The 25,158-nt window shown below is 36.2% G+C and overlaps 1 non-coding gene across 1 annotated transcript; it reads right to left on the reverse strand.

Annotated features, from left to right (window-relative positions):
- Positions 1-10,652: 10,652 nt before the first annotated feature.
- LOC141699619 (small nucleolar RNA R71) lies at positions 10,653-10,759 on the reverse strand. The gene has a single exon (XR_012566061.1). It is a non-coding gene; the product is annotated as a small nucleolar RNA R71 (small nucleolar RNA).
- Positions 10,760-25,158: the final 14,399 nt, after the last annotated feature.

Genomic DNA, 25,158 nt, shown 5'->3' on the forward strand with positions numbered 1-25,158 from the left:
TCAAGAAATAAGAAACCCGAAACTACCAGGCCAACCAGAGTTTAGGCGGCAGCTTCCCGGAAAAAGGAACGGAATCAGGCGACGATCGGAGCAAAGGAAGGGGAGGAAGAAATGGGGAGGGAAGAGAAGACAGAGGGAATGAGTGAGGGAGAAACACAGAGATGACACAGGAGCAGAGAAAAAGTATTCCGGCGAGAGGATGAGCGACAGCCCCCCCCTGTGCGCATGTGTTTTTCTATTTTTACCCTCCTGTTTCTTCTTCTTCTTGTTTCTTCTTCTTTTTTTTATATCTCTGTTGTACAAATCATTGCATGACACATAGTAGTACAATTCCTGTAATTCAAACACGTGTACTATTGGATAATTACCAAGATTCTGAGACCCGGTTTATCCCGAAATTCGAAACTAACGGACAAAGGTGCACGTGAAACAATTTCAGAAAATTATGAAAATAATCTTAAAATGTTATAAATATCCCGAAGTTTATAAAAACATAAATTTCGTAATTTTAAAATAATTTTTGAAATGCAATTTATACCCGCTTTTAACAATTAAACGAATCAACGCGCGGGTGAAATTAATCCCGAAAATTTCCAAAATAATTTTAAAATTGTCAAAATATTCCAAAATTAAATAAATGTAAGTTTCATAATTTGTGAAGAATTCTAAAATTAAATACAGATTTTATAAATAAATGTAATCAGAAAATTGTTCAAAGATAAATAATTAATAAAATATTGATTTCTCAATTTTATAAAATCCTAAAAATAATTAATGTAATTATAAAACCATAAAAATAATTTTAGAGACATTCCAAATATTTATGCAAATAAATTTGCACTAAATCCACTTTTGAAATTAGAAATAATTCAATTCGACTCTATAATTAATCCCGCGGACAACCCGGTACACCATAAATCACACCTAGATAATAATTAAACAACACATAGCGATCAAAACCAATACACATATTTTATTTATTTAATAATTTCCATAATCACATATTTTAATAATTCGAAAATACACGAGTCGTTATACAGAAGACTTAGTGGTAGTGCAATCACTCCTAGGATTGAGGGAATGGAGTGAAATGAGTGAGAGTCTGGGTTGCTCCCAGGAAAAATGAGAGGAAAAGAGTGATCAAATGCAATCCATTTCTCCAGGATTGGCAAAAGTGAGTGTGAAGAGTCCCACCTTAGATGGTGAAGGTGAGGGTGTGAGGGTGGGGATCCAAGGTGAGACCTTGATGCAACAAAAGAGAGATCAAGAGAGAAATGCAGGTACAGGAGTGATATGGGTGGAAACCATTGTAAGTGAGTCAATGAGTGTCAACGATGCAGAAAGGAAAAGGCTATTTCAGTAAGAATATCAAGCTGTTATAGATTCTATTTCCCTAGATGCTGAGACATTTACTCACCCTGTGACAACTTACCAAACTCTAGTTGTACAGGGCAATGAGGAGGCTGAAAGATTGCTGAATTTGGTGCATACAACACAATCTTTACAAAGAGCAAATGATGCAATCATTGTTATGCCTTCCAACATTGGCAGTGATTTGGAACTGGATGAGACTTCTTTTGGGGATGATGGTGGTGATGATGAGGAAGGTAGCATGGACATAGGGGGAGATGCAGATACTCTTGCCTAGATGCTCACAAAAGAATGCTCCTACTCACATCTCCAATCAACACTTTTCAAGCTGATTCATGACACTCAAGCAGCCATTCAGGCATCTTCCAATGCTAGCACAAAGTGTTAGGTCACACACACACACACTATAGAAGGGGGTTGAATACAGTGTTTACTACAATCAAATCGAATATAAGAACTCAAGTAACAGAAAATAGATTTTATTTAACACAATAAACTCTGTTACAATATGCAACTGTCCTCTCTCAGTGATCAACAAATTTTCACGAGAGCTGCTAGGGTTACAAAGAATAATAACTTCGATAATGATAACACTTATAGTGTAAACCCTATGCCTGTGTTTATATACTACACAGTTACAAGATAAATTCTAATTGATATGGAATCTAATTCTGCTTTCTAAAATATATCAACTAGTTATCTTTTCTTCCAAGTATTCTATTCTTCATAGAATTCTTTTTTCATGCATATTTCTTTCTATCTTAGTCTCGATCTTCTTTCCTTTCAATCAGCCGCCTGCCTTATCTGAAAGTCATCTTAAGTCCTGATATTATCTCCTGATAAATATCTTCTGATAACTTAAGTTCTGATAACTTAAGTTTTGATATCTTAAGTTCTGTCTTCAGTATAAGTGATGATTTCCAGTTAAGTACTGATTTGCCCTGTTAGTTAAGATCTGAAAACTAAACACAAATCATATTACACATGACATTATCAAATATATCTAACATAAAGCAACTACTAAAAGCACATCTTGAAGCACTCCAGCTGTATAAGATTCAAGCCCTTCAACACAGTCAGAGTGTGGATGCCATCAAGCAGGAAATTTATGAAGTCAAGCAGGATGTTATAGAAAGGATGAATGTTAGACTCCCTGCAACCACCATGACTGAAATTGCTCACAAACTAAGGAAGGAGGCTGATCTAAATAGGAAAGTTGAGGCCATGGACTCAAGAATATCTGCTGTAGAGAAGTCAATGACCAAGATACTAGACAATCAAGAAGCTCAAACTGCATTACTCCAACAACTTGTGGCAACTCAACTCCCTCCCACACAACTTGATGATAACAAAAAGGGGAGAAAGGATCAAGTGAGGGGGAGAAACAGCTTAACATTCACGTCAGTAAAGTACTTGTTCCTGCAATTACTTTCACCAAGCCACCAACAACAAACAGTATTGATCTCATAAATGAAGCAGCAGCCACATTGAGAGCAGCTGAGAAGAAGCAGTTGAGTCCAATCAACTGGGAGAAAATTGATGAGGATATGCAAAAGAGATTTGGGTTAGTAAAGAAGCCAGAATCAGCCATTCATCACTCTCATGTCAGGCAAATATCTGTGAATGAAATTAACATGAAGAATCTGGAAAGAGGACAACCATCCTGCATCAAATCTCCAAAGGCTAAGCTAATTTTGAAGCCAAGGGTGAACTATCCAAAATCTTCACTAAAGAACCCCTTGGACACAGTGTATGAGACACCAAAGCCTGATGAAAAGAAGCTGTTGGCCAGGTCCATAGCATTCTACAAGGATCCAGCTGATTCAGCATTGAAAAGAAGAATTGATAAAGTTTTCAGGAATGGTAAAGAAATTTGTGTGGTGGCTGGACACCCTCAATTTGCTGAAGCAAAGAGAGAAGAAAAGGAAAGATTGAAGCAAGAAAAGAAGTAAGCTACTCTAGATGCTAAAAAGGTCAAACAAAGGAAGGAGCAAACTGTTATCTTGGCCAAGCTACAAGCTGTGAAACCTACACAACAAGTTTCTGCACAACCATCTGAAACAGTTGAATCTCAAGATCAAATAATTCCAAATGAACCTCCACAGACAAAGAAGTCAAGGTACAAGCAAAGAATAAAGAGAAAGTTGGATTTCAGTGATGAGGAGATGGAAGGGTACTTTCCCAAAGAGTCTACATCTATAACAACTCAAACATCCATGCCCTATGTGGCACATGGAGAATTCAAGATAGATCAATCCAAGAACTTTCATAGTGAACCTATCATTCCAAAGGATAAGCCAATAGACTGGGACAGTCTACCAATACCTGAACTCAATCTACCTCAATTCATGAAACCAAAGAAGACAAAGACCAGAGCAGTCAAGAAAGTGAAGCCTTCAACTCTCAGATCCAAGTCCCTAACCAAAGCTCAAACCAAAGTCAACAAGGGAGACATCATGTACATATGTGACATCAAAGAATTTTCAGATTTAAACCTCTATCTAGATGAACTGGAAGAAGTTAGAGGGATTGATGCTTACAGGATTCTACCTGAAAGGTTAGTATTCAAGTACAAGGGAGGAAAAGAGATACAGTGGCCACTTCACAGGATCCTTCAAGAAAGTCAATCTGTGCTGATAAAGGTTTATTCATCCTTCAAAAAGAACTTTAGATTCAATGTGACAGCTAGAAGACTTGTTCTAAAGAAGATTGAAGAACTGAGGAGTATTAGAGCTAAAGATGCACTCCCAAAGACTCTAACTATACCTTACACAGGGAGTAGAGTGCATCTAAGGCCCTACTGGCTGATGGAATTCATGGATGATAAGGGAGTTAGGAGATTCTTCAGATTAGAGGACCAGTTGAGCATCTCTAGCAATGAGACTCTTCTGGAAATGCAAGGAATGCTAAATCTCTCAGAATCTGATGAACTTGAATTCCATAGACAGCTCCAAAATCAGATTGAAGAAAATAACAGAAAGCTTGGAAAGGGATCTAGATCATCAAGGAAATAGATCAATCTGCTCAGGCTAGAGGAGCACCTTGAAAATGACTGTGAGCAAATCTTTGTACATTGTGATAAATGAAGCACTTTACAGTTTTATCTACTTCCATTTAAATTTGTATTTTTAGGGTGTTTTGTTATCATCAAGTTTCTCTTTATTTATGGCTACAATTCTAGTAGACATAAATTGGAGGAGATTGTTGTGGATATGTTGTGGACTTGATAATTTCGTTAACAAAATACCTTAGTAGATTTAACTTAGTGAAAAATGTAGCACTCGACGGATAAGGAATATAGTCCCGACGGATGACTCAATATAGTCCCGACGGATGATGATTTGTTATCATCGAGTGAGTAGCTTATGTAATAATAAGTCATGAAGCACATTTCTGCAAACACCTTTGTTTGGATTCTGTAGTAGCATATAAGTCATGTTGACTTTGATTAGATATGCAGAATTGGTTGATTAATTGTATATAAATGATATCTTGTAATTCTGTAAAAATGAAATGAAGTCAAGTGCCAAATAGCTACCCGACGGATAAACAACAATTCTACTCGACGGATGATCAACAAGGCAACCCGACGGATGATCATGTACCCGACGAATAATCAATTCAAACACTTGTTGACAGTGACAACACAGTCACATGCATCGAGTGTATGCAAAAGGAATGTGGAAGCCTATTCAACTGGGTTTTTGAGAACAAAGAAGCATTGCCATTTCTATGCCATTATGAAGATATTCAAAGATGCTGGAATAAAGTAATGAAGAAGCATAGTATTAGACTTGATAGGTTTTGTTTTATTATCTTGTCTTATTACTGTGTAATCTTGGTGATATATAAACCAAGAGTAGCAATTAGAACAACAAGAGACTAAGCAAGAAAATTCTCAGAGAAACATTTCTAAGCTGTATTCTTAGCATTTCTCTGTAAGTTTAGTTGTTCTTATTTTTGTAAGCAGCTGTGAGCTATTCAAGCTTCACAGAGTTCTCTCGATATATTTATATATCTCTGGTGGATACTTTCTAATCCACCAGAAAGTTTTAAAGACTTGTATTTTTATTACGTTGTGTTTTGATTCATATTTAACTTGTTATTCCGCACTTTGCAAATCAAAACATTGTCATATATATATATATATATATTTATATATCTTAAGTTAGAACATTTTATATTTTTGAAAAAGGTTCAAAAATTCCATTCAACCCCCCTTCTGTAATTCTTATTACATTATTAGGGACTAACACTTACAGCCTTAGGAACATTAATCAGTCATTCAAAACATCAAACAATTCATCTAGAATGAAAAACAATTTATTATGAACAAGAACACCAAAAATTCGATTTTCAAAAATAAAGCACCTCAGATCAAGATATTGATACCAATAGAAAGCTCTCGTTGAGAGGAGGATTTTGACTACCAGAACGTCTGATTTGGTTTACTAGATCGATCAAAAACCGTGATTGAAGGTGCTACAAAGATTTTCACCCCCAAAACCTGTTCTTGGTTTTATGAATTTTCTGAATTTTTTATAAAAAATGAATAAAATAAATGATTGGCTGGTATTTATATTTTTACAAAATTTATATCCCAAAATAAAATAAGGGTGTTTTTATCCCCTAATTATAATAATTAGATCCAAAAATAATAATTGCGGGGAATAAGTTTAAAAACGATGAAATATAAAATTAATGTCAAAATTCCCCAAAAATTGCGAATAATTCAAAAATGCAGAAATACTGAAAATTTGAAATATGAAATTTTTTATAAAAATAAAAACACAGATTTTGTGGGGTTTGACGTCCCGGTGGGGTCCCGGTCCGTTTATTTTTGAAAAACAAAAAGATACTTAAATTAATAGAAAAACCCGAATAAGCATAAAATACGTACAAATGCACATAAACGAGATAAAACAAGTACCTTGATAAAGACGCAATTAAATACGAGTCCAAATTACAGATTGATTCATATAATTGCAGTTTAAACATATAACAATTACTCGAAAATTTTTCTGGCCCGCACGGAAACACACATAACAGCTATAACATTTAATATTATGGAAATAACCACCTTAATGTTATAAAACCCGTAATATTTATTTATTTAACATATAATATTCACATAATTTTCTTGGATATTACAAAAAGTAACCCTTCCTATCAGTAAAATATTTCACTAGCTAACTCATCAAAACAAATACCGATAAGAAATTATTTTGAATAAATTCAAAACACATAATTAACATATAGTCAAATAAATTTAACTATTATCAGTATTCTCAAAACATCACATATAATGTACTACTCTACTTACATTAGACTAACATAGTCCACATTAAAAAAATTGCACATAAGCACGTAAATGTGTCAATAAGTCTGAGTAATAATAGACAAAGTATGTCAAAAATATTTTGTTGAACATAATTTATGAATTAAATTACTTCAGTTTTTCATACTTTTTGCTTCTTTTGATCTGTTATTTATTAACTTCATATATTTAGGATATGAATTAATAAATATTCAGTTTGCTTAGAATTTTGAGAAATTCCAAGTTAAAAAAATGTATCGAGAAGTCTGGGTATTTATAGTAAAAGTAAGTGACTTGTCGAGAACTCAAAAATAGGCACTTGGAGTTTGTCAATCGAGAAGTCATTTTAAGAAAAGAAGTACATATCGAGAAGTCATTTTAAATTACTCTTTTGGAGAATTCAAAATTGACTTATCGAGATGTCAAATAAATACACAGTTTGTCCAAAAGGTAGACTGAATTAATTCCAACTTTTATTTGAACAAGTTCAAAATAAATTAGAATAAATTTTCCAAAAGTATTTTACCAAAATAATTTATTAAATTAAATTATTTCAGTTCTGAGTTATTGATAGGTCAAAAAATTACACTTGTAGAGAACTCAGTGCATTAACACTACTAGAGAACTCTACAAAGACTTATTGATAAGTCATATTAAGCCTGTCGAGAAGTCACTCGAGAAGTCAGTAATTGACTTATCGAGGACTCACTCAAGAAGTCCTAAAATGATTTGTCGAGAAGTCAATTTGACTTATCGAGAACTCAGTTCTCTATATACTTTTGGTTTATGTAATTCTGCCTTGTGTTAATTTTATATATTAAGAATGTAAATTAATAACTAAGCAGTTTACTTAGAATTTGAAAAATTCCAAGTTGAATTTGAATTTGAAATACAAATATGCAGAGATTTCTGAAATATTATAATTTATATTTTAGTTAACTTCTAATTAAATCAAATTAATATTAATTTACTGGAGATTAATCTGCTGCAAAATATTAGCTGCGTTCTTGCCCTAGGATGAAGAATTAAGCATTCCAATTTCACCTACAAGTCTAGTGAAAGTTGCTTCATCCAAAGGTTTAGTAAAAATGTTAGCCAATTGTTATTCTGTTGGTACAAACACGAGCTCAATGGTACCATTTGTAGCATGTTCTCTAATATTATGGTACCTTACATCAATGTGCTTTGTCCTAGAATGATTAACTTGATTAGCTACTATAGATATAGAACTAGTATTGTCACACATAATAGGAATTTTATGTAACACTAGGCTATAATCCATTAGCTGAATTCTATTCCAAAGCACTTGAGCACAACAACTTGATAAGTGGCATTTTATACCACTTAGAGCGTCTCATAACGGCTTAAATTGGTGTCTTGGACTTAAGTATTTTGTGTATTTGACGTGTTTTCTAGTGTTTTTGCATTTCAAGGTATAACTTGCTTAGATAGGTGGTTTTCATCAAATAAAGCTTAAGGAAGTGCTTGGAATCAGTCTAGGGGTGATGAGCGAAGAAATTAGCAAAAATATAAGCATAATAAGGAATTTTCCAGAAAGGTAGCAGGCGGCCGCGCGCTAGGAGCAGGCGGCCGCGTGTTAGTAGGCGACTGCGTTGAAGATGCAAGCGACCGCATGCGGGCGGATTTTTAGAATCTGGATTTTATTAATTCGAGTACAATTGGGCTTCTGTTGGCGCTGGTTCTCTTGGGCTATTATATAAACCTTATGGGAAGACGTTTTCTTAAGAAGAAGAAAAAAGAAAATCAAGAGCGAGGGCAAAAAGATTGAGAAGACCGTTTTAGCACGCAACAACGAAGAAGATGAAGCATACATTTTTTTTGTGATTCTTTTAATTCGTTGTAACTATGGATGTTAGTTTTCTTAATGATTTGAACCTTAATACTCTTGTGACGTACTTTATTATTTATTAAGTATTTTTATTAGCCTGATATTGTTGTGTTATTATCATGCTTTCATATGAACCCATGATGATGATGAGTTCTATTATGGGCTAATTGTGATCATGGGATTCTAGCGAATTTACTATGGATTGCTTTAGTTAATTGTTTAATACCTTGGTATGTGGTGATTGTATGATATCTAGTATAGGTTGTGCTTATTCGTCTTATATACGTCACGAACATGTAAGATAACATGTTAATCTCTTGTAAAGCGACAGTGAATCTTGAGATTTAGAACTTGTCATGCTGGCATAGGTTCATGTATTGTATGCATGATTAGTGGGTAACTCTAACCGTTTTACTAGCTCTGTATAATCATCATGAATAACTTGCACTTAAATCATTATGTTGTCAAATTCTCTAGACATATAGGGTCTCAACATAATTGATGCATATTCGACTTATATCTTAATTATGGATGCTTGGTAGAATGGTATTCGTATAACGAAAGTTGGCGTTTATCAGTTTCGTATTGTTCGATTAATATCATCACCATTACATGCTAAGGTTAATGACAATAACTATTGAATGAAGTGTTAGGAGTTGTCCCACATCATTTGTGGGAAGGGCAGTTTGCTAGAATATAAGCAGCCAGACAACTCCAATTAGTATGAGGCCTTTTGGGAGGTGCCCAAAAACAAACCCGTGCGGGCTAACAATCTCCCCCTTCACACATCGAGCTTGACACCAGTCAAATCTGCCACCTGATTGTGAATCTGCTCCCCCTGGACCCATACTGGAAGTTCATCTGGCTATCTGCTCCCCCTAGGTCCATACTGGAAGGACCATCTGCCTATTTTCTTGAGCCCATACTGGGTAGCCCATCTGCCTCCTCCTCGGTCCATTCTGGAGCCCACGTAAGATTATTATGGAGCGTTGATAACCTGAGGCTCTGATACCACTTGTTGGGATTGCTAAACAGGTCTAACTCCACATTAGTATAATATTTTCCGCTCTGGGCCAAGCCCGCACGGATTTGATTTTGGACACCTCCCAAAAGGCCTCATACTAGTGGAGTTGTCTGGCTGCTTATATTCTAGCAAACTGCCCCTCTCACAAATGATGTGGGACAACTCCTAACATGAATTAGTAATGAAGTTAGGATCTCATGTGTGTTTAATATTGTTAATTCAAGTGTTTAATTCTCATAGTTAATATTAGTTAACCAACCTTAATTGTTATTGTCTTGGCATTGAAGAATAATCATACATTGGTGAGTAAGTGTTAATTAAATATAATTAATCAGAGTCTCTGTGGGAACGAATTAGAAATCATTATATATTACTTGCGAATGCGTATACTTGCGTAATTTATTTAGCGCATGCTTTGTGCCTAACAAGTTTTTCGCGCCGTTGTCGGGGACTCGGTGTTAATTTGTTTAGTTTATGTACTTGCCATCAATGGTTATTAGGATTCATTGATTAAGACTTGTTACTTACTGCTTTCAGTTTTATTTCAGGTACCCTAGAGAGCATTTATGCAACCACATTCTCGCACTCGCAAGAGAAATCTGGATAAAGCTGAGGAAACAGATAAAGCTCTTGACTCTCCGGAGAAGATAGTTTTTGAAGATTCAGATAAAGGGAGTGAAAAGAAAGAACCTGAAACAATGGGTGATCGTCTAGCTCAAGCTGATCCAGCTCTTATGGACTTTTCTCGGCCTAAAATTGATGACATTCAGTCAAGCATCATTCATCCGGCTATTGAGGCCAATAATTTTGAAATCAATCCAGGCACTATTTAGATGGTGCAGAATTCTGTTTTTTTCAGAGGGGCTGCGACTGAAGATCCTAACATGCATATCAGGAATTTTGTCGAGATCTGTAGTACTTTCAAATATAATGGTTTCACTGATGAGGATATCAAGCTGAAGAATTTCCCATTCTCTCTGAGGGACAAAGCTAAGGACTGGTTACATTCTTTACCAGCCGGGTCCATCACTACTTGGGAAGATCTTGCGCAAAAGTTTCTGGTGAAGTTCTATCCAATGGCCACAACTGCAGCTATGAGGAGTGCTCTTACTCAGTTTGCGCAGCAACCAGGAGAAACTATGTGCGAAGCTTGGGAGCGCTACAAGGAGATGTTGAGAAAGTGTCCACATCATGGTATGCCTGACTGGATGGTGATCACTGGTTTCTACAATAGTTTGGGGGTCCAATCTCAACCCATGCTCGATGCAGCTTCTGGAGGCACCTTGTGGGCCAAAAGCTATACTGAGGCCTATAATCTTATTGAAACTATGGCTGTAAACGAGTATCAAAATCCAACTCAAAGGATGATGCCTGGGAAAGTAGCAGGTATTCTGAAAGTTGATACAGCTACAGCTATTGCAGCGCAGCTCAAGGCGCTGTCTATGAAGGTCGATTCTTTAACCAACTATGGCATAAATCAAATAGCTAGTGTTTGTGAGCTTTGTGCAGGCTCTCATGCTACGGATCAGTGTTCTCTTGTTAATGAATCTGTTCAGTATATGAACAATTTCCAGAGATCGCAGCAGCCAGTGCCCGCTACTTATCATCCTAATAATAGAAATCATCCCAATTTCAGCTGGAGCAATAATCAGAATGTTGTTCAGTAACCATATCAGCAAGCTGCAAATAAACAGTTTAATCTACCTGGATTCCAGCAACCTTAGCAATTTGCTCAAAGGCAAACATATTCTCAACATGGAGGTGCTGATTCACCTTCTAGTATTGATTTTGAGGAGTTAAAGATGTTGAGCAAAAGTCAGGTTGTTTTTATCAAGACCTTGGAAAATCAAATTGGACAAATTGCCAATGCCTTGCTCAATCGTCAACCTGGCATACTTCCCAGTGATACTGAAGTGCCAGGCAGGAAGGAAGCTAAAGAGCAAGTCAAAGTTGTCACCTTAAGGTCTGGAAAAGTTGTTGATGCTGAAAAAGCAAAAAATGTAGAACTTGAAGTTGTAGATGAAGAAGGAAAGTAAAAGGAGAAAGAGGGGGAACCAAGGTAGACTACTGTTGAACACACTCTTCCTGAGGGTAATACAGGGGAGAAACAGCTTTATCCTCCACCACCTTTTCCTAAGCGATTGCAAAAACAAAAGTTGGACAAGCAACTTGGTAAATTTCTGGAGGTGTTCAAGAAACTTCACATTAACATACCTTTCACTGAGGCTCTTGAGCAAATGCCTAGTTATGCGAAATTCATGAATGGTATTCTTTTGAGAAAGGTGAAACTGGATGATCTTGATACCATTGCTCTAACGGAATAGTACAGTGTCGTGCTGCAATAAAAGTTACCTCCAAAGCTTAAGGATCCAGGTAGCTTCACCATTCCTTGCACCATTGTCAAGTTGTCATTTGACAAGTGCCTTTGCGATTTGGGAGCAAGCATCAATCTAATGCCGTTATCTATCTTCAAAAAGCTGAATTTTCCTGATCCGAAGCCCACCTACATGTCTCTACAATTGGATGATCGTTCGATTACATACCCACGAGGCATTGTGGAGGATGTGCTAGTAAAGGTAGACAAGCTCATCTTTCCTGCAGATTTTTTCATTCTTGATTTCGAGGAAGATAAGAAGATTCCCATAATCTTGGGAAGACCTTTCTTAGCCACATGCCGTACCTTGATAGATGTGCAAAAAGGTGAACTCACTATGAGAGTCCAAGATCAAGATGTGACATTCAATGTATTCAATGCGATGAAATTCCCTACAGAAGATGAGGAGTGCTTCAAGGTGGATTTGGTCGATTCTGCAGTTATTTCAGAACTTGATCATGTGCTAAGGTCTGACGCCTTAGAAAAAGCCTTATTGGGGGATTTTGACAGTGAATATGATGAAGGCAATGAGCAGTTACAATATTTGAATGCTTCTCCTTAGAAATGGAAGTTAGACATGCCATCTGAATCTCTTGGTAGTACTGATCTCAAGAATGTTGAGGGAAAGCTCAAACAATCTATTGAGGAAGTACCTACTTTGGAGCTTAAACCATTGCCTGAACACTTGAGGTATACTTTTTTAGGTGATGCATCTACTTTGTCTGTTATTATTGCATCTGACCTTTCAGATAGTGATGAGGACAAGCTCTTGAGGATTCTGAGAGAATTCAAATCGGCCATCGGATGGACTAGCAAATATAAAAGGGATCAGCCCTTCGTACCACATGCATAAAATTCTGCTAGAGGAAGGTAGCTAGCCAACTATTGAGTAATAGCGAAGGCTTACTCCTATAATGAAAGAAGTGGTGAAGAAAAAAATTCTAAAATGGTTGGATGCAGGAATCATATATCATATTTCTAAAAGTTCTTGGGTGAGCCCCGTGCAATGTGTACCTAAGAAAGGAGGTATTACTGTGGTAGCAAATGAGAGGAACGAGCTCATCCCCACTCGAACAGTCACATGATGGAGGGTATGCATGGACTACATGAAGTTGAATAAAGCCACGAGGAAGGATCACTTCCCTCTTCCATTCATTGATCAGATGCTTGATAGGTTGGCTGGTCATGAGTATTATTGTCTTCTGGATGGCTATTCGGGCTATAATCAGATTTGCATTGCACCAGAAGATCAAGAGAAGACTACCTTCACTTGTCCATTTGGCACGTTTACTTTTTGCAGAGTTTCTTTTGGCTTATGTGGTGCACCTTCCACTTTTCAGAGATGCATGATGGCCATATTCTCAGATATAATTGGAAATAATGTCAAAGTATTCATGGATGACTTCTCTGTCTTTGGACATTCGTATGATGAATTCTTGAATAATCTCCGTTTGGTGCTCAAAAGGTGTGTTGAGACCAATCTGGTGCTCAATTAGGAAAAATGTCACTTCATGGTGCAACAAGGTATCATTCTTGGGCATAAGGTCTCTAGTAAAGGTCTTGAGGTGGATAAAGCCAAGGTGGGCTTCATTGAAAATATTCCGCCACCTACTTCTGTGAAAGGAATCCGTAGCTTTCTCGGTCATGCGGGTTTTTATTGGCATTTTATCAAGGACTTCTCTAAGATATCTAAGCCGTTGTAAAATTTGCTCGAGAAAGATGTGCCTTTCAAATTTGATGATGAATGATTGGCAGCATTCGAGACTCTCAAGAAGAGTTTAATCATCACACCAGTTATTACGGCACCTGATTGGAGAGAACCTTTTGAGATGATGTGTGATGCAAGTGATTATGTAGTGGGAGCAGTTTTTGGGCAGCGAAAGACTAATATCTTTCATGTGGTCTACTATGCTAGTAAGACGCTAAATGGAGCCCAACTGAACTACACTACTACTGAGAAGGAGCTCTTCGCTATAGTTTTTGGTTTCGAAAAATTTCGATCTTATTTACTGGGGACAAAAGCGACAATGTTCACTGATCACGCTGTCATCCGCTATCTGGTCTCAAAGAAGGATTCGAAGCCTAGACTTATTCGTTGGGTTCTCTTACTACAAGAATTCGAGTTAGAGATCAAGGATCGAAAAGGTACTGAAAATCAAGTGGTTAACCATCTCTCTAGATTGGAGAATCCCAGTTCTACTTCACATGATAAGACATTGATCAACGAATCTTTTTCAGATTAGCAGTTGTTCGCAATTCAAGAGGAAGAGCCATGGTTCACGGATATTGTGAACTATCTTGTTAGCAATATAATGCCTCCTAATATGAATGCGGCTCAAATTAAGAAGTTTCTACATGAGGTGAACTGGTACATGTGGGATGAACCATATTTGTTTAGAAAAGGAGCTGACTAGATCATCAGGAGATGCATCCCATTCTGTGAGACGGAGGGGATATTACGAGACTTTCATTCCACAGTTTATGGTGGACATTATGGTGGTAAAAAGACAGCAGCTCGTATTCTTCAAGCAGGTTTTTTATGGCCTATGTTGTTTAAGGATGCACATCAGTTCGTTTTAAGGTGTGATCGTTGCCATAGAGTTGGGAATCTTTCCAGAGGGGATGAGATGCATTTAAATGTGCTACTTGAAGTTGAGGTCTTCGATGTTTGGGGAATCGATTTCATGGGACCATTTATCTCTTCCTACAATAATCAGTACATCTTGCTGGCAGTCGATTATGTCTCGAAATGGGTAGAAGTCAAAGCTCTACTGATTAATGATGCAAAGGTAGTGTTAAGTTTTCTTCATAAGCAGATTTTCATAAGGTTTGGAACGCCATGAGTTATCATAAGTGGCGAAGGGTCGCATTTATGCAATCATAAGTTCACTTATATGATGTAACGCTATAATGTGAATCATCGCATTACTACTTCCTATCATCCGCAAACTAATGGTCAAGCTAAAGTGTCTAATAGAGAGATCAAGCACATTCTAGAGAAAATCGTTTGTCCGTCAAGGAAAGATTGGTCTTTGAAGCTCGATGAAGCTATTTGGGCTTATAGAACAACATACAAGACTCCACTTGGGATGTCCTCATTTCAACTTGTCTATGGTAAGGGATGTCATTTACCTGCGGAGCTTGAGCATAAGGATTATTGGGCATTGAAGAAGTTAAACCTTGATCTAGATACAGCTGGGAAGAAGCGAATGCTTCCTTTAAATGAACTTGATGAATTTTGACTTCAAGCGTACGAAAACAACAAAATGTACAAGGAAAAGGTAAAAAGGTAGCATGACAGGAAGCTATCGCCCAAGTCATTCATGTCCGGGCAATAAGTTCTTCTATTCAATTCTCGTCTCCGACTTTTTCCTGGAAAGTTGAAATCAAGGTGGTCTGGACCATTTATCGTTAAAACTCTGTTTCCACATGGAGTGATGGAGATTTTTGAGAACGATCCAGGCCAAGCATTCAAAGTAAATGGTCAGAGATTGAAGCACTATTATGGGGGTACGATAAACCGTGAAGTGGTTAGTGCCATTTTATTGTTAACTTGATCGCATAACACCACGTCAAGCTAATGACGTAAAAGAAGCGCTTCTTGGGAAGTAACCCAAGATATGAGACCATAGGAACCCTTAGAATATAGTACTTTATCCAAAAACCCAAAAAAAATCAGAAAAAAGGTTGCAGAAATTTTTTTCCAGAAGCCTAGCAGGCGCCCGCCTAATAGGATCGCGCGACCGCGTGCTAGCAGGTGCCCGCCTGCTGGTTCCAGGAGGCCGCGTGCGACCTTGATTTTTGAAAAATTATTTTTCAGCCTATATAAAAAAAATAAAACAAAAACAAAATTCACAGAAGCCATATCACCCATTAACCCACGAATTCTCCCCATACTTAGCCACAATCCCCACTCCTAATCAAATTCGAACTCTAATTTTGCCCTATAAATACATACAACCTCTACATACACATCCCACACACTTTTAACTTTACAAAATCTCTCTTACACACCAAACACAAACTCTCTAACTCTTATTCTCAGTTCTCATGGCCCCAAAGAGATCACGAACTGTGGGTAGCAGTAGCACCAACCCGACTTCTACTGATTCTTCGAGGAATACTACTACGAGGCCCTGATTGTTGGATAGGGTTGCTGAAGAAGAGTACACCAAGCTTCTGACTAAGCCTATTATGAGGGAGAGAGGGTTCTTGCCATCAAGGAGGGATGGTGAGTTGCTACCGATGATTGCTGAGAAGGGATGGATTATATTCTGTGAGTCACCCGAGGCGATACCGATGAGTGTTATTCGCGAGTTCTATACGAACGCCAAGGCCAACAGGAATGGGTTTTCTGTTGTTCGTGGGCTTACTGTTGATTATCAGCCCGAGGTGATTCGCCATGTGATTGGACAACGACAAAGAAAACCACAGGAGGAGAACTGGAATTCAAAGGCCCCTGAGGACTTTGATTTGGACTTGATTATTGCTACTCTCTGTCAGCCAGGCACAGTGTGGAAGTTCAAAAGGGGGTCCAACGATTATCGCAGTTTCCCTGCTGTCGCGATGAACATGTATGCTCATGCTTGGAATGCGTTTATATGTGCTAATATTCTTCCTTCTTTGCATGCACATGAGGTTACAGTGGAGAGGGCGAGGTTGTTATGGGGAATTCTGAATGAAGAATATTATGTGGACCTTGGTGAGTACACCTACCAAGGGATTTTGAAGTTTTTGAGGGGGAAATCACAAAACTCTATCCCGTATGCTTCTATTGTCACGAAGCTTTGCAAGGCAGTTGGAGTCCAGTGGCCTTCTTATGAGCAGTTGTAGATGCTGGCCGCTCCTATTGATTCATCGACTTTAATGGCGATGCAGGAGTGGACGGGTGGAGATCCCCTATCATACTCATTTCATATACACTTTGCATAAGCTTGGAGAATCTTTGGCAAAGCTTCTCATTAGTAGAACCAAAGATGATATCATCCACATAAATCTGAATTAGGATCATATATTCACCATGTTTCTTGTAGAAAAAAGTCTTGTCTATGGTTCCTCTAGTAAAACCATGCTTCAGTAGGAAATCTGATAGTGCGTCATCCCAAGCTCTAGGTGCCATGTTTTAGTTTATATAGAGCCTTGAGTAACTTGTACATAAAATTTAGAAATTTTGGATCCTCAAAGTCAGGAGGCTGTTGTACATATACTTCTTCTTCTAGCTCAACATTCAGAAAGGCACATTTGACATCCATTTGATACACTTTGAAGTTAGAATGTGCAGCAAATACTAGGAAAATTCTTATAACTTTAAGTCTTGTAACTGGAGCAAAAGTTTTATCATAATTAATTCCTTCTTCTTATGAGTAGCCTTTTGCAACCAACCTTGCTTTGTTTCTGGTAATTATACCATTTTCATCCATTTTATTCCTGAACACCCATTTTGTTCCAATAATACTTCTATTCTTTGGTGCAGGAACTAATTTCCAGACTTTACTTCTTTTAAACTAATTCACTTCTTCCTGCATGGCAGATATCCAGTCAGGATCCAGAAGAGCTTCATCAATTTTCTTAGGTTCTACTTGAGACAGAAAACATGCATGTAGGCACTCATTAGAAGTTGCACTTCTAGTCCTCACACCAGCAGTAGGATCACCAATAATTGCATCTCTAGTGTGACTCATATCCCACTTCCTTGTATGAGTTTGTTGACTTGTGCCTTCATTAGTTTCTTCATTGTTGGTATGATTGCTGGATCCTTCTTCTCTTTCTCCCCCTGAGTCTGTGCTCTCAAATTCAGGTTTTTGAGATGAGTTTCCATTTTCATGATTTTCCTATTGAGTAGACTCTTCATTTAATGTCTATTGTGCATCAACTTCATCTTCTCCATCAGAGTCACTATCAATGTTGAGGTTTTCAAATGCCAGGGCTTCAGCTTCATTATCGTCAAGGCATTTTAAGCCTGGACAATTATCATCATCAAAAGTCACATTTGTTCTCTCCATAAACTTCTTTTGATCAATCACATAAACTTTGTAGGCTGTTCTTTCCAGTGAATATCCCAGAAAAATTGCTTCAAAAACCTTTGAGTCAAATTTTCCCACATATTCAGAGTTGTCTTTTAAAATGTAACACTTGCTTCCAAACACATGAAGATGCTTTACAGTAGGCTTTCTCTTAGACATGATTGAGTATGGTGACTTGCCATGTGCCTTGTTAATGAGATATCTGTTCTGAGTATAACATGCAGTGTTAACAGCCTCTTCCCAGAAACTTGTTGGCAACTTGGCATCTTGCAGCATTGTCCCGGAAGCTTCAACCAATGTTCTATTCTTTCTCTCAACTACTCCATTTTGTTGAGGTATCTTGGCCGCTGAGAATTCTTGAACAATTCCTTTGTCTTTGCAGAATTCACTTAATATAACATTTCTGAATTCTGTTCCATTGTCACTTCTCAATCTTTTCACATAATTATAATCTTCAGCCTGTTTTTCTATCTTCTTGATGTGCTCAATTATGATGTATGGAGTTTCATCTTTAGAGTACATGAACTCTACCCAAGTGTATCTTGAGAAATCATCCACCATTACAAGTGCATATTTGTTCCTTGAAATTGATAAGACATTCACTGGCCCAAATAAGTCCATGTGAATAAGTTGCAAGGGTGCACTTATAGAATTCACAGTTTTTGACTTATGACTAGATTTTTCATTTTTCCTTTCTGACAAGCTTCACAAACTTCAACTTGAGCAAATTCCAGTTTGGGCATGTCTCTTACTAACTCTTTTTTGACTAAGGAGTTAATTACCTTAAAATTCAGGTGAGACAACTTCTTATGCCATAGCTTACTTTGTTCCTTTGATGCCTTGGTGTAGAAACATCAAATACCATCCTTATTTGTTGAGTCCAAGTCTGCAACAAACAAGCTTCCTTTCCTTGCTCCTTTCAGAGCAACTTCACCAATTCTCTTGTTGATTAAAGTGCATTCTTCTTTGTTGAATAAAACTTCGAAGCCTCTGTCTGCAAATTGGCTAACACTGAGAAGATTCACTTCAAGACTATCTACTAGTGCTACATCATCAATGACAACATTTTCAGAAGCAATCTTGCCATATCCCATTTTGAATCCTTTTTGTTGTCTCCAAAGGTCACCAATGGGTCAACTTTCTCCTCAAACTGTGATAGCAGGGCCTTATCACCTGTCATATGTCTGGAACATCCACTGTCAATGATCCATATGACTTTCTTCACTTTGCCCTGCACACAATGAGATTCAGGTATGTTTAGTGACCCAAGCAGTGGGTACTTTCTTCTTGTTAACTGATTTAGCAGAAGTAGAGTGAATTGTTTCAGATAAAATAGAGTTCAATGATTGTTGTGCATTTTCTCTTTCTGATGTAGACTCAATTTTTTTTTCTTTAAGGTCTACTCTCAGTTTGTGGCAACTCTTCATCACTTTCAAGTTGCAAGGGATGCAGTCAAACTTATCACAGAATGAGTAGGTGTTAGGTCCCAATGCATTTGTAGAAGGGGGGGTTGAATACAAACGGTATCAAATAATCGAATAAATGCGGAATAAAAAATATGAAACAAAATTCAAGTTAAATAAGAATATTATTAAACTTGAAAGGTGTTACAACAACTGTATCGATTACAAGGAATTAATCTCAAATTAATTATCACAAATTTAGAATAAATTCGACATGAACTTTTTCTATTTTTGCAATAATTAGAATCAAATGCTAAATGCGATTTGAGATTAAGTTCTAGGGATTTTGATCCGCTAGATTGTTACACAAGAACAAGATAAAGATTTCTAGTTGATTGGATTTAACTTTACAATCTAGAAATTGATCTTGAAGTTTTGTAGAGAAGATGAAATATTGTTCTGCTTCTTTTTCTTTTGTTCTCGGGTTCTGTATTGTTGATTGAAATTAAATTGAATGAACTGCTTCTGCTTCTTTTAATCAATCAACCGAATAGAATTGAACTGGCACGATAATCCTGAGCTCAGCAAGACAATCGGTAGGACTATCCTTAGAACTAGCAAGACAATCAGAATGAACTAGCAAGACTTTCGGTATGACAATCAATTATCATACCGATTGTCATAGTAGTTCAAACAGATTGTTTTTGCTGAAAATAAATAGATTTAAATCCTATAAAAATTATGGTAAGGCAATCCTTTTGAATTAGCATGACTTTCGGTATGACTATTGATTGTCATACCGATTGTCATACTAATACAATCAGTTGTCTTGTTAAATTAAAACAGATTTTTAAACCAATTTAAATTCTGAAAATTCTTAATATTAATTCAGAATTAATTAATCAATTAATTTAATTAATCAAATAAATTAATCTTTTGCAGATATAATTTATTTTCTTAATTAAATTATATGACTTAATTAATTAATAGAGAATTAATACTAATCTTGAGCAGCATCTATTCTTCTGTATATCTTCTGAAAATCACTGAAATATATGAATCAATTCCACCACTTCAATGTTGACACTTGATGTACTGTCTGGTTCATGAGTGACTAACTTCCGTGACGTTTCTTCATGTCTTGACTTTGACACTTTGATTTTCTTCAGATTAAATCCTTGTAATTAATTGATACTCTGACGAGATCTCTGTCACTTGATTAAATCCACAATCTTGATTTATATCACTGAGGCTTGATCAATTTCTTGAACTTCTTCCAGTGAATTAACTCCTCAAGTCTGTAGATGAACCTTGTTTCTGAATTCTCTGACAGATGTTACTTTGCGAGATCTCTCTGACGGTAGATCCACTATTTACTTATTACATTCTTATTTGAGTTGAGTTGAATCCTCGAATATACAAATAGGCTATGACATATGACTTATAGTAGGGATCATTTAAATCTACTTCATTGTATTTGCAAGCTCCTTCAGTTAGCTTACTAACAACCTTTTTACAAAGGTGAGTTAGATGATTTGCAGAGCCACATTTTTCACACTTCTTTCTAGGAGCATCTGCAATATAATCCAGATCATTGATTTTGTTTATCCCTATTTTCCCATTTCTATTTTTCTTCTTCTTTCTTGCGTCTTCAATCTTTATTCCTTTGACAGGAGTCTTGGTGCTTTGATTGTCCATGAGATTTTTTTCAGCCATAGAAGATTGAGTTGAGTTTGCATTTTTCTTTTCATTATCCTCATCTGTAATTTCTTACTTGATAAATCAATTCTTCTTCACTGAAGTCTACATCACAAGCTTCGAACACAGGTGACCCAACCTTTTTCAGCATTGCTGGAACATTTTCATTCTCTGTTGCTTTTTCTTTATCCCTTATGTTCTTCTTTTTGTTGTTCAAAGTATCATAACCAAGACCAGTAGCAATGTTTGCACATGGTTTGATTTTCTCATGGTACTGACCAACCAATTCAGATACATTATTGAAGGACTTCAACTTTACTTCATTTTTCTCCATTTTTTCCCTTAGCACAGCCTCAATCTCATTTGCACACTTGAGCTTGTTCTTCAGATAATCATTTTCTTGTTTCAAAGCTTCAAGCTCCATATCAACAATTTAGTTCGTTATTTTTCATTCGCAAGCTTCTCATTCAATTTTGTTAATCTGTTAACTTCTTCATTAGCAGCAACCATGCTTGTGTGGATGTGAAACATTTCTGTGCTCATCTTCTCAATAGTTTCCTTATATTGATTCACATTTAAATCAGTGGTGGTAAGAGTTGGTACCTGTGATTTAGATGAGGATGATTCTCCTTGCTCCAAGGCCATGAGTTCATAGTTTCCAAGTTATTCATCTTCATCAATTTCATAATCATCCCAACTTTTACCTTCTGCAATATAAGCTTTGTTTTTCTGTTTCTTCATAAGAGCTTCGTACTTTGCTTCAAGTTTAAGATAAGCTTTATCTTTCGTTTCCTTCTTGGGTTTCCTGCATTCTTTAGCAAAGTGGCCCAGTTCATCACAATTGAAGCACCTTATCTTAGATCTGTCAACATATCCAGTTTTGTAGCCATTCTTGCTATCAGAATTGTACTTTCCTTTTTCCTTCCAGTTGTTGTCTTTGTTGAAATACTGTCATTTATTCTTGAAGTATCTTGGCTTCTTTACTCTAATATTAGAGAATTTCCTAGCCAAATAGGCCATTGATTGATCTAGCTCATCCAGTTCTTCAAGAGTATAGAACTCATCTTTTTCCAGTTCCAGAATGACTTGTTCCTGTGAATCATTTGTTCTTTGCTCACTTATTGAGGCAACTGGAGTTTGAGATCTTGGTTTATCATTGGATGTTTGACCTTCATTTACAATTAAAGCACTTAAGCCATCCACAACATGTCCTTGACCATATCTCAATGATTGTCTTTGAATCATCTCTAGTTCATATGTTTTGAGAATTCCATATAGAACTTCCAGTGTTATTCTGCTCAAGTCTCTCCCTTCCCTGATTGCTGAGATTTTCTGTTCTAAATGATCAGAAAGAGCAAGCAAGAACTTTAAATTCACTTCTTCAGCTTCATAGTATTTGTCATGAAGTTGCAAGTCATTTATCAGCTTATTGAATCTTTCAAACACATCAGTAATGTTTTCCTTTGGCTTAGCCATGAAACCCTCATATTGTGAAATCATTATCCTTCTTTGATTAGATCTAACTTTCTCAGTTCCCTCGCAGAGTATCTTTTCTTGAAAGTTTTTGGCTTGGTTGAACAAAGTAAATTTAATCTTGTAGAAATGTGTTACTACAGGAATTTAAACATGCAAGAATAAGGAACACAGATCTTTTCAAAACTCACTTAATTTTGTATTAAAATCAAGAATGTTTTGCTACAAAATTTCTAGGCTCTTTAATGTTAAAGAGCTTAGATTCTCCTTGAGAGTGTTACAAGAAATTTGATCTAAATTGTTACAACTGACTAAGGACCAGTGTTAACTTTATAACTCAGTTAACTGCTGGTTTACACAGTGTATAATAAGACATGCTATTAGCTTTTCTAAACTGTCACTTGTCATTTCTATTTATAGAAAAGCAGATCTTCCATTTCTGGCTTAGCATATCTTTAGCATCCCGTATTCACTTTAATCTTCCTTTGTCAGTTAATCTTTACCATTGATTTTGCACATTCTTCAAGCTACTTTTTGTAGACTTGTCAATCCAGTTGTTGGATTGTTTGTTGATTATTTATCTTGGATATTGAACTGATCTGCAACCTTGTACTTTGAGATTGTACATCGAGATCTCCAGTTTAGGTTTATAGAACACTTGACATCTCGATAAGTATATTGGCTTATCGAGATCTCTAGTACTCTATATTTAGTTTGGCTTGTAGAGGTCTTCAGTTCTCCCTAAGAGAATTTTGGCTTGTCGAGATCTCTAGTCTTCACATCTTCACTTTGACTTATCGATAACTCTTAGTTCTCTAGTGGCTTCTTGACTTGTCAATTTCTCAGAGTTCTCTAGTCAAATTAACTTGTCGAAATCTCAGAGTCTTCTAGTGAATTTTAACTTATCGATATCTCTGAGTTCTCTAATGAATTTTGACTTATCGATATCTCTGAGTTCTCTAGTGGAACTTGACTTATCGATAACTCAGAGTTCTCTAATGAATGTAGACTTGTCGATAACTCTGAGTTTTCTAGTGAAAAAATGACTTGTCAATATCTCCAATCTTCATGTCTTCAATTTGGCTTGTCGATATCTCACTGAGTTCTCTAGTAGCTTTCCTGACTTCTCGATAAGCCATTCTGGAGTTCTCGAATGACTTCTCTATAACATTAAATCTGTGACTTGTAGAGATCTTGACTTAGAGTATTTTTCTCCAAACAGATTTATTCAATTCCAAGCTTCTTCAAAATTCTTCTAAGGCATGATCTTCTTGATCTTCTTCCAGATAGAATCCTTAGGCTTGATACTGTTTCAGGAAAAATACTCAAGTCTGCTCCTTTGTATTTTTACAGACTTTAAGTGTTACAAGTATAAAATACAAATTAAGATAACAACACAACTTACTTAGGATTGACCCCAAGCTTAGCTGATTACCAAAAATAACAGTTCATTAATCTCCTCCTTAGATCAGATGTCCATTTGTCTTGCTTCATACTTTGACTCCTTAGATCAGATGTCCATTTGTCTTGCTTCATACTTTGATCAGGGACACTAATGATATTGTTATCTTCAGTGATCTTTGACATCATCACTTATATATTACATCATCTTCCTGCACTGCTAATCTACTATTACAAGATCAAGATAAAGGGCACCATCAATTCTTCATTTTACGTCTTCTAGGAATCTAGATCAAGTTTAGAACAAAAATAATAAATGAATCTTGTTCATCTAGAGGAAGCAATTTTCTTTCGAACGATTACTTTCTATATTTACCGATCATATACATATATGCACTTGTTCATCATTATCCATTTTAATATAAATTTTCAAATTTCTTGCCCGTTTGGTTGCAATTTGTGGGCCATCAAGTAACAAAAAATTAGGTAAGTCCCATGTGAATAATACCATGGGCTAAGGTTTGTTTTGACTCTTTTCGGTTTAAGTGATCAAATTTTTTGTTTGTTTGAAGTGGATATTGATTCTTGTGTATATGTTATATTGTTCTTTTCACTTTTTACGTATTTTGACATGCACACACAAGCCGGGGGTCTTTCGGGAAATAACCTCTTCATTCTTTGGAATGAGGGCAATGCTGTGTACGTCTTACCCTCCACAGACCTTACGTTTAGCGAGATATACTAGGTATATTAAGTTTGGTATATATATATACATATATATATAACCTCCCATCAAACCAGTATCAAACATCCGATGAGTTGAAACATTGTCAGACAAAAAACGATTTCACCAAATAAAAATGAATATTTATAAAAATATTAGCAATGTGAAGAAAATAAGCAACGTAAGGCAATGTCAATGTGATAGTAGACTAGACACTGAAAATAATGAAGACTAAAATGATAATCCATCATAAAAAAGAAGGTTAAGAATAACAATTTTTTTGTGGAAATTAACAAAAATAATATGTTTAAAAGGGATGGTTAATTTTACCATTAGATATACCTAGTGGCAAATGGCTATTTTATTTGTATAAGATAACATTTTGCCAACAGATTTCAAAAAATATATTATATTTATATCCACTTCATAAATAATTATCTCAAAATAAAAATTGGGATACCCAATTGATAAATGCGTATTTTGTATAAAATTAAATACCCA

The sequence above is a fragment of the Apium graveolens genome, chromosome 11, assembly GCF_009905375.1.
Source record: "Apium graveolens cultivar Ventura chromosome 11, ASM990537v1, whole genome shotgun sequence".
NCBI classification, from domain to species: Eukaryota; Viridiplantae; Streptophyta; class Magnoliopsida; order Apiales; family Apiaceae; genus Apium; species Apium graveolens.